Below are 14363 nucleotides of genomic sequence, written 5' to 3'. Positions count from 1 at the left end.
GAAATAAAGTCAATCATGATCATTATCTTGGACTTCCCTAATTAAAAAAAAAAAGTAGACTTAAACTTATTTGAAAAAAAATCAAGTGATTGAATAAAAAGGATTTCTGTCTACATAGGATTTTCAAGTAAGTGGATCCCTTTCCTTTAGAGAGTGATATATTGTAGATCCTCCAAAGAAATGGGGAGTCTTATATTATGAAAAAGGTTGCAGGAAACCCAGGGTGTTATTTAAAATTGATTGGCTTAGAACATCTTGCCAATTAAACCCATGAGAGTGGGCAGTGGTAGAGCAGAATCCTCCTAAGAGTATTTTGTTTAGAATTAAAAATGGATTTAGGGGAATATAACTGCCAGCTTTAAGCATTATGTTTTAATTTTAGAGCTGCGGGCACAGTATGCCCATGTCTGAGCTATTGTCACTGCTGTGATTCTGGAATCAGACCATTATAAAAACAAAAGCTTTTGGCTGACTCCCTGCCTGGATACCTAGTAGCCCACATGGTCTACCCATCCCTTAGAGAGGACCCAGTCTGTGTCTGCCAGCTGCTCTTCAATGTCCTCCTTCTATGTGCCACCTGTGAACTATTTTAGGCATGGTCGCTTGATTTTCTCTAAGCTTATAGGGATGCTGGTCTATTCTGGTTATTATTTTGGTCCTGTTTAATATTAGTCCTATTTTCCCCCAAGTTAATAAGCAAATCAGGACCCAAATACTACCCTACGAGAAGCTAATAAATAATAATCATAACAAGATAGGGTGTTGCTAAACTTAGCAACTCCCTCATTCCCAAAACTAATCAAAGGTCTAATTCTTGTCCCTTCACCCTTAATAGCCATCACAATAATTCCAGTAATGAGATTCAGTAAGTGTCAACTTGACAAAAGTGTCAATTTTGCTGTTACAATCAAAGCACTTTCAACTAACAACAAAAATTATGTATAGATCCTTTTACATTGGGATGAACTCTTAATAGAATAGATTATGTAACAAAGGATTTAAAAACAAACAAAAAATGCCTTTGGGTTGTATGTTTAAAGGTGTATTTATTAAGACCCTGTATCCACAGAGAACTTATATAAGAAACATGACTAAAGATAGGCAATAGTTAGCAGCAGCTTCTGAAATCACTGCCTACAAAATAAAAACTAAATTATAGCTAACAGACATTGAGTCTGTGAAACACACCAGACTCTCTACTAAGTTCTCTCCATGTATGGATCACACTTAATCCTCACACCAGCTCTATGATATAGAAAAGATGTCATCATGTCATTTTACAGATGAGGATATGAAGTGAAGTAATGCACCCATGGCCACATGGAGTATGGATACATGGAGGTTTCAGCCCAGGCAGCATGGCTGTAGGGTCTTTGCTCATAACCCTTCCCCATCCTGCCCCTCCATAGATTCAGCATATGCAGTTGGGTGGCGTATATACCAATCTACTCTGGTGATCCAGTTGGGAAAGAAGAAAGGTTCACATAAATATATAGAGGTGTTTTATGGTTTCCAACAGCACATTTACTAATTCAGGGTTTGGGTTGGGTGACATGTACATGCTATAGTCAGAAAAAGAAATCTATGGTGAATGTCAAAAATATGGTTCTTAGTTGTGTTATGATATTGTCTCTTAGGTTTCCAGCTGTTATGGTTCACTGGGTCCTCTTTTTAATAAGTGCTATTGTGTTTAGGTAGCTGGCTTCTCAAAGTGTGAATTATAGATTTTACAAAAATATTTACAGAAGAAAGGAATTTTAAGATATTCAATTCTTTTTCTTGCATCTGCTCATGATGGGGCCAGTTATTTTTAAAGTCATTGTAAGAAAACATTTTAAAATCATTTATTTTCAGACTTAAAACTGCTTTTCCTCATAAGGACATGAGGCTATCTTTATGACTATAATAAAAATAAAGTAATAAAATAAAATAAAATATTGATTTCCTCCAAATGGTAAGGTTTGTGTTCTTTACTGAAAACCTATGTCAGAGCTAATAATCCCTAGAGTTGTTCCCCAGGTCAAGATTGCCTTCTTGCTGTAGAAATATGGAGACCAGAAAATGTCCGTATAGTGATTGGGATTTGAAATACAGAACATAAACAACTCAGAGACAGGTGAATACAAATAACATCAGAAGCACCAAAGATCAGAATCATAAAGGCAAGTAGGAGAAGGACAGAAGTAGCAGAGGGCTCAAGAGCACTGTGAAAGGCCATCATTTGGACATGCCTCTTGAAAATGGGTTATATATTCAAGCCATCTCTACCTTAGGAAAATCCTGGTATGACAGCCTGAAAGTCAGAGCACCACATATTTATTTATCTTCTGGGAAATACTCATTAAAATAAATTCAAAGTACACAATTTCATCAGTTGGAAACAGTTCTTAAAATATCACTATGGAAAAAAAAATATATCACTATGGGCAAACTCTTCCCTTATATAGATACTTGTTCAAGTCATGAAGTGATTTAATTTATTCCTATAAGCCAGCATATAGTTCATTATTCACATATTAACACAGGCTTGTATAGGAGGCCAAGCTTGACCTCTCCCTCACTAGCAAATCACAGAAAGAGTTCACAGAAATCTCTAAATCACAGAAAGAGATCAATCACAGTAGCTTGATCAACACTGAATAATCAAATGATAAACTGTACTGAGCGGAGGGCTCTATAATATATATGTGAATTGGAAAATGTTCAATCAGGTAGTTCAGCTACTGATTTGTTCTTTTCTGCTAATATCTCTAGGCCCTGGAAGTAAGGAAAAGTAGAAAGGGGAAGGATAAATAGCAATGACAGAGACCCAAAACAGATTCAAGAGAATGTCTGCATTTGATCTAATCTCTGACACCTTCTCCTGTTCTAGGCAATGAAAATGCCATTAAGACTCTTGACCCTGACACTGGACAATCCACTATAAGGTTATAAAAAAAAATTATATCATATTGTCTAGGATGAAATTCCTCAGAAGGAAATTTTGGAAGATTGTCAATGATGATTTAAACAACAAGGATTTTTTTTTTTTTTTTAAAGAATGTCATTTGCTTACCAGAACAGTCACGTTAGAACACTCATCTCGATTAAATGAAGTTGGCCCATATTCATTGTTGGAGGCTATGTTTAGACTGGGATTTCTTATCCAAACCTGTCACTGAGAGGGAGTTAATTTTAAAGTGTGTTGTACAAGAGTTTGCCACTATGGCCTGAATTGAGGTTTTTCTAGGGTTGATGATAGCAGCTAATCGCCTTGATTCTGACTGCAACATGGATCGTTGCAGCCAGTTTGTGGTCAAATATATATATCTTCCATTTGACCCCTCCTTGCTGAAGTTATCTTTTATTTCCTGAAACGGCTGCTAGCATCAGTTTTCCCAGGGGAAATTTCCATCAGACAGCTGATATTTCTTTATCTCCCCATTTCCCAAGGAGGCTGAATACATCTGAAATTTAGAAAGTCATCTTCCTACAGGCTCTGCCTTTCCTTCTGTAGCCACCAGCTGTGGTGGCAGCCCATATCCCTAGGATCTCATCACTGTGTGCCTTCCTGACTCCCATGAGTATCACTAATGATGGCTGAGGGAATTCAACAGTGTTCATTGCTTGGATAGAAAATTGTTAAGAAGAGGATATTGCTTATAATGTCCATCTATTTACTTTATATGCCCTTGACCAATCTTTGTCTTTCTTGGCTGAATGAACTTTCCAGTATACCTGAAATCCAAATCCTCACCTCACCCCTTCCCTACACAATTTTGTGCTTCCCACTGTAATTAACTTTCCAAGAGGATCATAGCCCAGTACAGCTCCTCCCATTATCATTCCTTAAATTCCCGTCAGTCAGTCCAGTGGATTTCAACCCCTACATGCATGTCCAGTCCTTCCTATCCACTCCCATTGGGACTGCTTAATTGCTTTTCATAAGAATCATGGTCAGAGCCTCACAACCAGCCTTCCTACCTTCAGCTTACTCTATCTCCAGCAGTGTAAGTCAGCATTCACACATCCTCATGCTTTTGCACTTGTTTCTGCCTAGAATGCCCTCTCTCCCTTTTATTTTTCCCAAGAAAATTCACAATTTTTCTGAATGCTCTCTCTCCCTCTTTTTTTCCCCCTAGGAAATTCACAATTTTTCCTACAAGGCTTAGTTTAAATGTCACCTTATCATCACAACCTTATCCAATTCCTATAAACAGGGTTTACCCAGTAGGCTCTGGAGCATTTTAAAATACCCTTATTATGACACTTTTTACAGTAGATTTAAGTTATTTATGTTCTTTTGCCTATTCCCAGTGTTATTTTTTGTTTCTTCAGGACATATCCTAGTGGCTGAAGTAAAGTAAGCCTACGCCATACAGGGATTGAAAGAAGAACCGCCTGTATGTAGCCTTGGCACCTAAGAAATGTCACAGCCATCAATTAACCTTCATTCTAAACTCTCATGTCTCTGGTTCCATTGTTGTAACAACTAGATTTGTTAAAAAGTCCACTTACATTGTGATAAAATAGCTATTTACATTTTAAGAGAGAACTTCTCTGCCTCATTCCAGAAGTTTCCTGTTGCTGGACTGGCTTTAGAAAAGTCCCCTCAAGAACCTGCTGAAATGCAGATAGACAGCCCCACCTTGGGAGATTTTGATTTCATGTGCATATGGTGGGTGGCACATTAAACTCCGTATCACCGTAATAAGCTTTCCAGAAAATCCACGATGTTCTAGCAGGTTTGAATTCCTCTGCCTTTGTTTCTGAAAGTGGGAATGTTCAGACCTCATTACAGTATGTTGGGGAATGTATCTGAGGACTCCGAAGCCTTCCAACTTCTCTCTAATCCTCTACTAGAGCCTCTGCTTCCCCACTTCACAGATATAATACCTGTTGAGAGAGAAGGAGAATCCATGTTTGAGCCTTCTCTCCTTATGGACCAAGTTTAGAGATGGATGGTCTGTCTGATTGCTCACTGTGCCACGTGCAGGCCCGGCAAAGGTGAGGCAAGTGAGGCACTAGCCTCAGGTACAAAATTTAAGGCATCACCAAAAAACTCAGTAATCAAGATAAATAATACTCTTATAGTATTTTAGAAAATAGAAATTAACACAAAAAATCCATTATGAGCAAATTATCAACACAGGGCAGTTACCAGAAGCTGGAATAAAAACAGCAGAACTGATTCTGTCTTTATTTTACAGTGTTGCTATTTTGTTTATGATGGGTGAATCTATCCTTAGTCTTGGCTCTGCTCCAGAGTTTCTATCTATTAAAGTCTTTACTGCACTTGCTGTATGAGAGTTTCCCCTGAAAGTCTCAATGTCAAGAGGTTTCCTTTATTTCCCCTACATTAGTGGCAAAAGAGTTGACTTCTAAATTTTATGAGACCTTGGACTCCAGATTTGAAGACCTATTTGAATTGTGGTATCTTTTAGGTTGTCTTGCTCCAAATGCATTTCTTCTCAATATTTATCACAGTGACATGGGCTTTTTATGGCACTCTGAAGTGCTTCAGAGAAAACGGAGAGCATTTTAATACTGCTGATTTACTCTTTCAGGTCTACGGTAATTTCCTTACTGCCTAATTATAAGGCTCAGTTTAATTTACTCTACACATAATGTTTACTGATGCACATATGGTGCCACATTTCAGGAAACTGTACCCAGAACAGGTAGTTTTGTCAGGTGGGAGCATGGAAAACTTCCTTCATATACAGAAAAAAAAATGCTAAGAAATGTTATTGTCTCAACAAAGAATGTCCCCCCCAAAGGGAGGGAGAAAAAAAAAACGCATCTATCTTTAACTTCATGAAAAAAGATGCAGTCCCTTTAAATGCTTACTTTAAAAGCTGAATGATGATTTTATATTACATGTGTACAAAGATTTTGTACACATAACTGGAAAGTTACCCCCAAAATTTGGAGGTAGGAATTGGAGAAAAAGAGAGCCAGGAAAGAAAAGCAGTAATATCTTCTGAGCTTTCTTCTTAACTATCTGAAAAAGGAAATATGGATTCAGTAGTTATGGATTCATAGACTCTTAGAGGTAGAGGATACCTCTAAGTTTGTTTGTTTATTTTAATTTTTTTAAAAATTTATTCATGAGAGACACAGAGAGACAGAGACATAGGCAGAAGGAGAAGCAGGCTCCTCCAGGGGAGCTTCATGAGGGACTTAGTCCCAGAACCTCAGGATCATGACCTGAGCCAAAGGCAGACACTCAACCACTGAGCCACCCAGGTGCCCCAGGGCAAAACTTTTTTATTCAGGCTCCTTAAGATCCTTCCATCAGCCTCTGATTTGGAGATTGGAGCTTATCCCTTCACTCAGCAATTTTAGTTGTTAGAAGTTGAATTAAGATCAGTGATTTTGGGATCCCTGGGTGGCTCAGTGGTTTAGTGCCTGCCTTTGGCACAGGGCATGATCCTGGGGTCTCAGGATCAAGTCCCACATCGGGCTCCCTGAATGGAGCCTGCTTCTCCCTCTGCCTCTCTTTCTGTGTCTCTCATGAATAAATAAATAAAATCTTTAAAAACAAATCAGTGATTTTGTAATTATCAATCACTGATATTGTTTTTTTTTTCTGCAAAACTTTTTTTTTTTAAACTTGCCTATGTTTAAGACCCAGATAAAAGTTTCAGTAAAGCACTGTATTTAGAGTTCCAAAGACTTACGCAGATAGAGTATTACTGCATGCGAATTCATTGCTTCACAATTAATTGGCTTATCTTCCCATAGTTCTGAATGCTAACAGGCATACATTTAGGAACTGAGCAGCTGATGCTGTCTTGTCACTGAGATACCCTCAAATAATCAACTCTCATGGTCGTCTGAGCCATTGCTCTCATTTGTATCTGGTTATGGACAAAGGTCAAAAAGCAAAGCTGCCCACTGAAGCTGATGTTTGTTTAGCGTCCATTCTTTCCTTAACACTTTACCTACTATCCCTATGACAATTCTGTGGAGTGAGGATTACTATCAAAAGATTTTATTTTTTTCAGAGTAGAGTATTGAAGTTCCAGCAATAAAATTAAATTTCTTAATAATACAGAACTCTTAAGTTAGAAAACCCAAGTGGGCTGACTCTGAAGCCTGTCCTTTTAATGACTGTAGTTGTTAAAGTTGATATACTTTGGTCTTAGTTTATAGCTTTTATTAAAATTCCCTTAATAGGACAAGTGTAAGGTAAATATTAATTAATAATGAGCCTTGAGATTCTCAATAATAATCATAATAATAGGCTTCCTGTTTAATAAAGTCACTATTTTTTTTCTTTAACCATCCATACCTGTGCCCAGCCCACTTCAAGACACTGTATCATGAATGAGATTCTGATAATTATTTTTCTAATTAATTATAGGGGGGGAAAGTAAAGGACTTTCATTTTAGCTGGGGGATCTCTGATTAAGTGCAGGTCAGGGAGACTAGCAGACCTGCCTGGTATATTCAGTGGGAAACAGTTGAATGGATTATGCTGTAGTGTTCCAGGATTACAGGAGAATCATTTGTCCTGAAGACTTTGGTGATCAGAAGAGATATCCCATCTGACTCAACCATAGGTGCTTGTGAGAAGTTTGGGTAGATAACCAGTGGCAGCCCCTCCTTTCCCTCCTACACTTCCCTGGTTTGTCAATTGGTGTATTAATCCTTTTAACTGTTAAGGGTGGGATTTCTATATTTTTATTTGATTCCTTTTATTTTAGCAAGGATTAGGCTGCCTTAAATAGCTATATTCTAAGTTATAATGTGTATAGGGGTGACTGAAAAGCACCTTTGGTCATGGCAAGCTGGGTGATCTGAGCACTTGAGCAGGGAGAGGGAGGGCACAGAGTTGCAGGGGCAAGAAGAAGTCAGCACTAGTGAAGTATGCCTGACTAAGCAGATTTCCCACAGCCCCCTTTGAAATCTGCAGGCTTAGATCAATGTGACCCTGAGGCTGTATCCATAGATGCCATAACTAGTTGAAAGTGGATCACTTATGACTGATCATCTAGTCATTGTGTCTGCATATCACCATAGCAACTTGCTTGCCTGGTGCTCTTTGGATGCATTCTCTGTTTAGTCAGTCTGTGGAAGTACCCCGGTTTTGTTTGTTTCTTTATTATTTTTTTGTGGTGTTTTTTGTTTTTTTGTTTTTGTTTTTGCAAATTAGGGAGAAATAGTAGGATTTGGAGTTTAGTCCAGATTACAGCACCTATGTCAGACAAGTCAGGCAACCTAGCCAGATACCCTCCTAATTCCCAAAATTTGGGGGAAAAGTCAACAACTTCTATGCTTCCATCTAACCTTTCCTCTTAATTCCCTTCCTCAAAGCTTCTGCTACAAAAGGAATCACTTAGAGACCATTGCAATAGCCTGTTTTCTAGAAGAGCATGAGGCAAAGGGAGAAGAAAAGTCAACTTGGTCAGATAATACCAGTTATACTGGACACTTGGGCGCTCTTTGAGGCCATCTCTAGCCTCCTCAGTTTCTCAAGCAGGTGGGTCCAGCAGATGCTCAGTCATAAGCAGGCAATGGGTGAATGGAGCCTGAAATAGCCAGGGGATTGCTGTAGTGATGCAACAGTGACATGGACAGAATGGAATGCTATCACCGTAAAATCCATCGATGAAACCATATAGAACAAGTGCCTGCAAACTACTACCTGTGACCCCAATCTGGCTCTCTGCCTGTTTATGTAAATAAAGTTGTATTGTCAGCTCTTGTGCTGCAGTGGCAGAGTTGAGTAGCCATGGAAGACATCAACTGGCTGCAGAAGCTAAAATATATACTACCTTCCCTTCACAGGAAAGTAGGCCAACCTTTGCTCTAGAAGTAAGTCTGCTTGAGATGAAACAAATATGGTGTAAGAGCCCAAATTTCCCTGAAAAACTGAGGGACCTTAAATCTAACCCAATCGCCTGCCTTTCCCTGAAACATATTTAGCACCAGTGTCATTTTATAGGATTTCTCCACACTTGGAAATGTGGAGTAATCATTGGGCCTGTCTGAAATGAAGTCCCTCTAGGGAAAAATTCAGCAGCTGTTGGAAGTGCAATGCTGTGCAATAGTTAAAGACAAGAAGCAAAGAAGTATAGCATATGGTGGCAGCACTCTGGAGAGCGAAGTTAGCTCAGAGGCACACAGTTATCTATAATTGGAATAGAGCAGAGGAGCATGGTGAATGGTTTTCCATTTTAGAAAATATCATAGGCTCTTTAATGACCACAAATGGTCAGAAGCTTCAGAGGTTCATTTATTAGTAACATCTGAACCAACAAGTAAGGGCCCATCATTCCTCTTCCTTTACCCAACAGTATCTTATTCCATTTCCCATCCTACTCAAGTGAAATAAAGTGGCACTCATTTGAATCTGATAGCTGGAGTGGGAAATGGTGAGTTTTGGCTGAGCTTCTCCCAGGTGCTCTTGTATTTACAATGAGGATTCTTCTGAGACCCACAGGTCCAGATGATCTTACCCAAATTCTACTACAAATTTTATGACACTGTGGCAGGTATGTACAATTGACCCCACCAGAGAGAAATATGGTTTTGGAGAGTTGTTCTCTGTATCTTCCTTCAAACTCTTTAACCACACACCTTTATAGGCTTCTACTGTTAATCTACCATCAAATCCATCCGATCAGTGATTGTTTCTCCATATTGCCTAGGCAGTTGTGGGGGATCGCGTAGCATTTTATAAGCCTCCTAAGGGTCCTTGCTGGGTGAACTTACTTGATGCAACTTTTGGCTTACATTGGATTTAAGCAGCTTACACCCATTCAATGCCAACTAATCAATGACAGATATTAGATGCCCAAAATTAAATATCCAGGCATTTAAATTTAGACTTCCTTTTGTGGTAAGCAGTGCAGAAGGGGATAAAATGTTGGAAAGTAGTTGAATAGGTGTGGGAGTTAAGGATAGAAAAAAAATGACCTTTGTCCAGTGGGGTCTGTAAATTTGAATAGTCAGATTCATAAACACACATAAACTCTTTTACATAAGTAAAAGAACACTAATCTAGGAATCAGAAAATCTGACCCCAGCATTTGCTGTATACAACCAACCCTTCCCTCATCTATACAACAAGTAAAATGATATTGTCCCTGCAAACCATAACTCTCACCCTCCCCATGACATTGTAAGGAAGATCAAATGAAATAATGTCAAGAAAAGTTCTTGGCAAACTATAAAACAAACATGCACAAAATTTTTTATTAAGGTAATAAGCAGCCAAAAACTGAGTAGACTTTCCAAATATATAGGAAAATCATTCTGCCTTTTAGTGTGGGTTGAGGGATCTGAACAAGGTAGTTATGCTAGAAATGTCTTTTCTACCTTTGCCTTAGTTACCTAAAATTTCACCCTTTTGAAAAATGCCAAATCTTCTGGGCTAACAAACTGGGTATTTCATATTATGTCTGTCCTGCTGGAGGCATGGAGAACTCCTGAGAGAAAAAATATCTGAGAGAAACCTGAGAGACAAAAAAGAAAAAAAATCTTAAGTAATATGATGTGAAGGAAATGTAACAAATTTGAACTTCTAAAAAGTGTTTCTTAGGCCAGCCTCCAATACATTTAACGGGAAGAACTCATGCTTACCTCTAAGCAGCATTATTTACGAAGCTAGTCAAATATGTAAATGGTCAGGTTGATCATTGTAGTTTTATTAGTAAATGAGAATTGGGACAGCAGAAAGGTTTTCAGCCACAGGAGTAGATGGCTTGTCTTGTTTTTCTCTGGGTCCCTGGCCAGACATAGTGCTTGGTAAACCAGGACTTCCTCAAATGCTAGTAGCAGGAATGAAGGAATGAATACCAATCACTGAGTAGAGAGAGCAGAATAAAGTAAGAAAGAGATAAAGCATATTTTTCCTCTCTGTGAACTTATTACTCTTATAATAACATTTTTGCATCTTCTAGTTAGTTGTATTACTCTCTACCCCATTATAGTTTTGTGAATTTTCTCTCATTTACCCCCCTTTAGAATAACATTTAAATATCTTTAATAGGAGTGTAGCATTTATGTAGGTTTTTCTTTATGTATGATTTTTTTTCTGCTTTGAGATCAGAAATTTTTTTTTAATTTGTTTTTTTTATTTATGATAGTCACACAGAGAGAGAGAGAGAGAGAGAGAGGGGCAGAGGGAGAAGCAGGCTACATGCACCAGGAGCCTGACGTGGGATTCGATCCTGGGTCTCCAGGATCGCGCCCTGGGCCAAAGGCAGATGCTAAACCGCTGCGCCACCCAGGGATCCCCAGAAATTTTTTTTATCCCTTTTGAGATTTGAAATGACAATTGAAGATAAATAACTAAAGGATGTTTATTAGTTTTTCAAAAATAAACATCAAGAGCCAAGAATATGGAATGGGAAAGGATAGTATCTTCAATAAAGGATAGTTTCCAGTGTTAGGAAAACTGGACAGCCACATGCAGAAGAATGAAACTAGACTCCTATTTTATACCATCTACAAAAACCAACTCAAAATGAGTAAAGACTTGAATGTGAGACCTGAATTCATTAAACTCCTAAAAGAAAAAAGGGAGTAAGATCTTTGACATTAGTCTTGGCAATGATTCCTTATCTAGGATACCAAAAACAAAGTCAGCAAGAGCAAAAACAAAAAGAGTGGGGCTACATCAAACTAGTAAGCTTCTAAACAGCAAAGGAAAACATCAACAAGATGTAAAAGCAACCGGGATCCCTGGGTGGCACAGCGGTTTGGTGCCTGCCTTTTGCCCAGGGCGCGATCCTGGAGACCCGGGATCGAATCCCACGTCGGGCTCCCGGTACATGGAGCCTGCTTCTCCCTCTCCCTCTGCCTGTGTTTCTGCCTCTCTCTCTCTCTCTGTGTGACTGTCATAAATAAATAAAAAAAAAATTAAAAAAAAAAAGATGTAAAAGCAACCTACTGATGGAGAAAATATTTGCAAGTCATATATCCAATAATGGGTTAATAGCCAAAATATATAAAGAATGCATACAATTTGATAGCACGTACACAAACTTTTTTTAAATGGACAAAGGACTTGAATAGTCATTTTTCCAAAGAAAACATGCAAATGACCATCAAGTATATGGAAAAGTACTCAACACCACTAATTACCAGGAAAATGCAAATGAAAACCACAATAAGATATCACCTCACATGAAAAAAAAAAAAAGAAGATATCACCTCACACCCGTTAGAATGGCTACCACCAATAAGATAAGAGATAACAAATGTTGGTGAGGATATAGAGAAAAGGGAACTCTTGCACATTGTCGGTGGGAATGTAAAATTAGCGTGCCCACTTTGGAAAACAGTATGGATCTTCCTTAAAAAAAATTTAAGACAGAATCACCATTTGACCCAGCAAATTCACTTCTGGACACATAATTGACCCTTGACCAACATGAATTTGAACTGCGCAGGTCCACTTATATATGAATTTTTTTTTATATAATACAGTACAGTACCACTGTAAATATAATTTCTCACCCTTATGATTTTCTTAATGTTTTTCTAGCTTATTTCATTGTGAGAATACAAAACATAATGCATATAACATACAAAATATGTGTTAATCAACTATTTGTATTATCAGCAAGGCTTCCAGTTAATAGTAGATTATAGTGATTAAATTCAGGGGGAGGTAAAGGTTACATGTAGAATTAAAAAAAAATATTTGTTTTAATTCCAGTTAGTTAACATGCAGTGTTATACTAGTTTCAGGTGTACGGTATAGTCTTTCCACACTTCCATACATCACCTTATGGGTCATCATGACAAATGCACTCATTAATCCCCATCACCTATTTTATTCATCCCTCCGCCCACCTCCCTTCTGGTAATCATCAGTTTGTTCTCTATAATTAAGAGTCTGTTTCTTCAGGACTTCTGGATGGCTCAGTGGTTGAGTGCCTCCCTTAGGCCCAGGGCATGATCCTGGAGTCCTAGGATTGAGTCCCACGTCAGGCTCCCTGCAGGGAGCCTGCTTCTCCCTCTGGCTGTGTCTCTGCCTCTCTCTCTCTCTCTCTCTCTCTCTCTCTTTGTGTGTCTGCCATGAATAAATAAATAAAATATTAAAAAAAAGGAAAGGAAATTTCTCAAAGGCAGAAATAAAAAACAATCCACATATGAGTAAAATCTTGATATTTATTTCTCTGACTGATCTATTTCACTTAGCATAATACCCTCTAGCTCTATCCATATCATTGCAAATGGCAAGGTTTCATTCTTTTTTATGGCTGAATAATATTCCATTGATAAGTTATATGTGGATTTTTGAGTGTGTGGAATGTTGGTGCCCCTAACCCCCACATTGTTCATGGGTCAACATATATCCAAAGGAAATGAACGCAGGATATCAAAGAGGTATCTGCAGTCTCATGTTCATTGCAGTGTTATTCACAGTAGCCAAGATGTGGAAACAATCTGTTTATCAACAGATGAGTTGGTAAAGATATATATACAATGAAATATTATTCAGACATGAGATAAAAGGAAATCCTGCCATTTGTGACATAAATGGGCTGTGAGGGCATTATGCTAAGTGAAATAAGCTGAACAGTGACAGACAAATACTTCATGTTATCAATTATATGTGGAATCATAAAAAAAAAGAAATTCATAAAAACAAAATAGAAAAGTGGTTGCAAGGAGCTGGGGGTTAAGGGATATAGGGAATGATTGGTCAAAGGGTACAAACTTTCACTATAAGGTGAATCAGGTCTGAAGATCTAATGAAAACATGACTATGGTTGATAACATTGTATTGAAAAATTGAAATTTGCTAAGAGAGTAGAACTTAAATGTTCTTGCCCCCCCAAAAAAAAATTATGCACTGTAATGGGTGTGTTAATAAACAGATGGGAGAGATTCCTTTCACAGTGTATATGTATATGAAATCACCACGATGTACACTTTAAATATCTAACAACTGTATTTGTCAGTTATACCTCAATAAAGCTGAAAAAAAAAGAAGGAAACATCTATCCATTAAAAAGAATCACAGAGATATCCTCTCATTGGAGATTAAAATTGGACATGCAATCTTCAAAGCCTTATCTAAGTTTAAGCTTCTATGATTCTAGTTGGCTGGGGAAAGCCATTTTTTTTCTTGTTCTGTCTTTTTCAGGGAACTGTTTCATATTCATCAAATGGTTGTGGGTTTTTAGACTTTGTGCAAAACACTTTGCAGTATCTATTTGAAGGTGGCTCAATATACATCATACACTCCTCATGTCCCACCCCATAGGCAGACAATTTCTGGTCGTTTGAGACAGTCTATTTTTCTTTTTAAGTTTGTGAGTTAAACTGTGTCTATCCTTTCATCACTGTGCTGTCTTGTGAAATAAGGAAGTGGATTGTTAGATTAGGTACCATCCATTGACTACGTTCCTTTTGGT

General features: G+C 38.0%; 1 protein-coding gene and 1 long non-coding RNA gene across 11 annotated transcripts in view; one reads left to right on the top strand and one right to left on the bottom strand.

Moving 5' to 3' along the window:
* The window catches only part of CTNNA2 (catenin alpha 2), a 1087950-nt gene that overhangs the window by 820465 nt on the left and 253122 nt on the right, over positions 1-14363 (top strand). The window lies entirely within an intron of this gene.
* LOC111090641 overlaps positions 1-14363 on the bottom strand; it is a 77166-nt gene that overhangs the window by 3254 nt on the left and 59549 nt on the right. For 2 of the 3 annotated variants that reach the window (XR_005372503.1, XR_005372504.1), the window contains exons 4-5: positions 10573-10794; positions 10211-10445 (exon numbers count right to left, since the gene is read on the bottom strand). This is a non-coding gene — a long non-coding RNA (uncharacterized LOC111090641). Of the gene's footprint in view, positions 1-3055; positions 3158-4497; positions 4876-10210; positions 10446-10572; positions 10795-14363 lie in introns of those variants that run through there. The other variant, XR_005372505.1, reaches the window with a different exon arrangement.

Source organism: Canis lupus, chromosome 17 (assembly GCF_011100685.1).
Source record: "Canis lupus familiaris isolate Mischka breed German Shepherd chromosome 17, alternate assembly UU_Cfam_GSD_1.0, whole genome shotgun sequence".
In the NCBI taxonomy this organism is placed as follows: Eukaryota; Metazoa; Chordata; class Mammalia; order Carnivora; family Canidae; genus Canis; species Canis lupus.
Note: the sequence above shows the minus strand (reverse complement) of the source record. Positions and strands in the feature narration are given on the sequence as shown.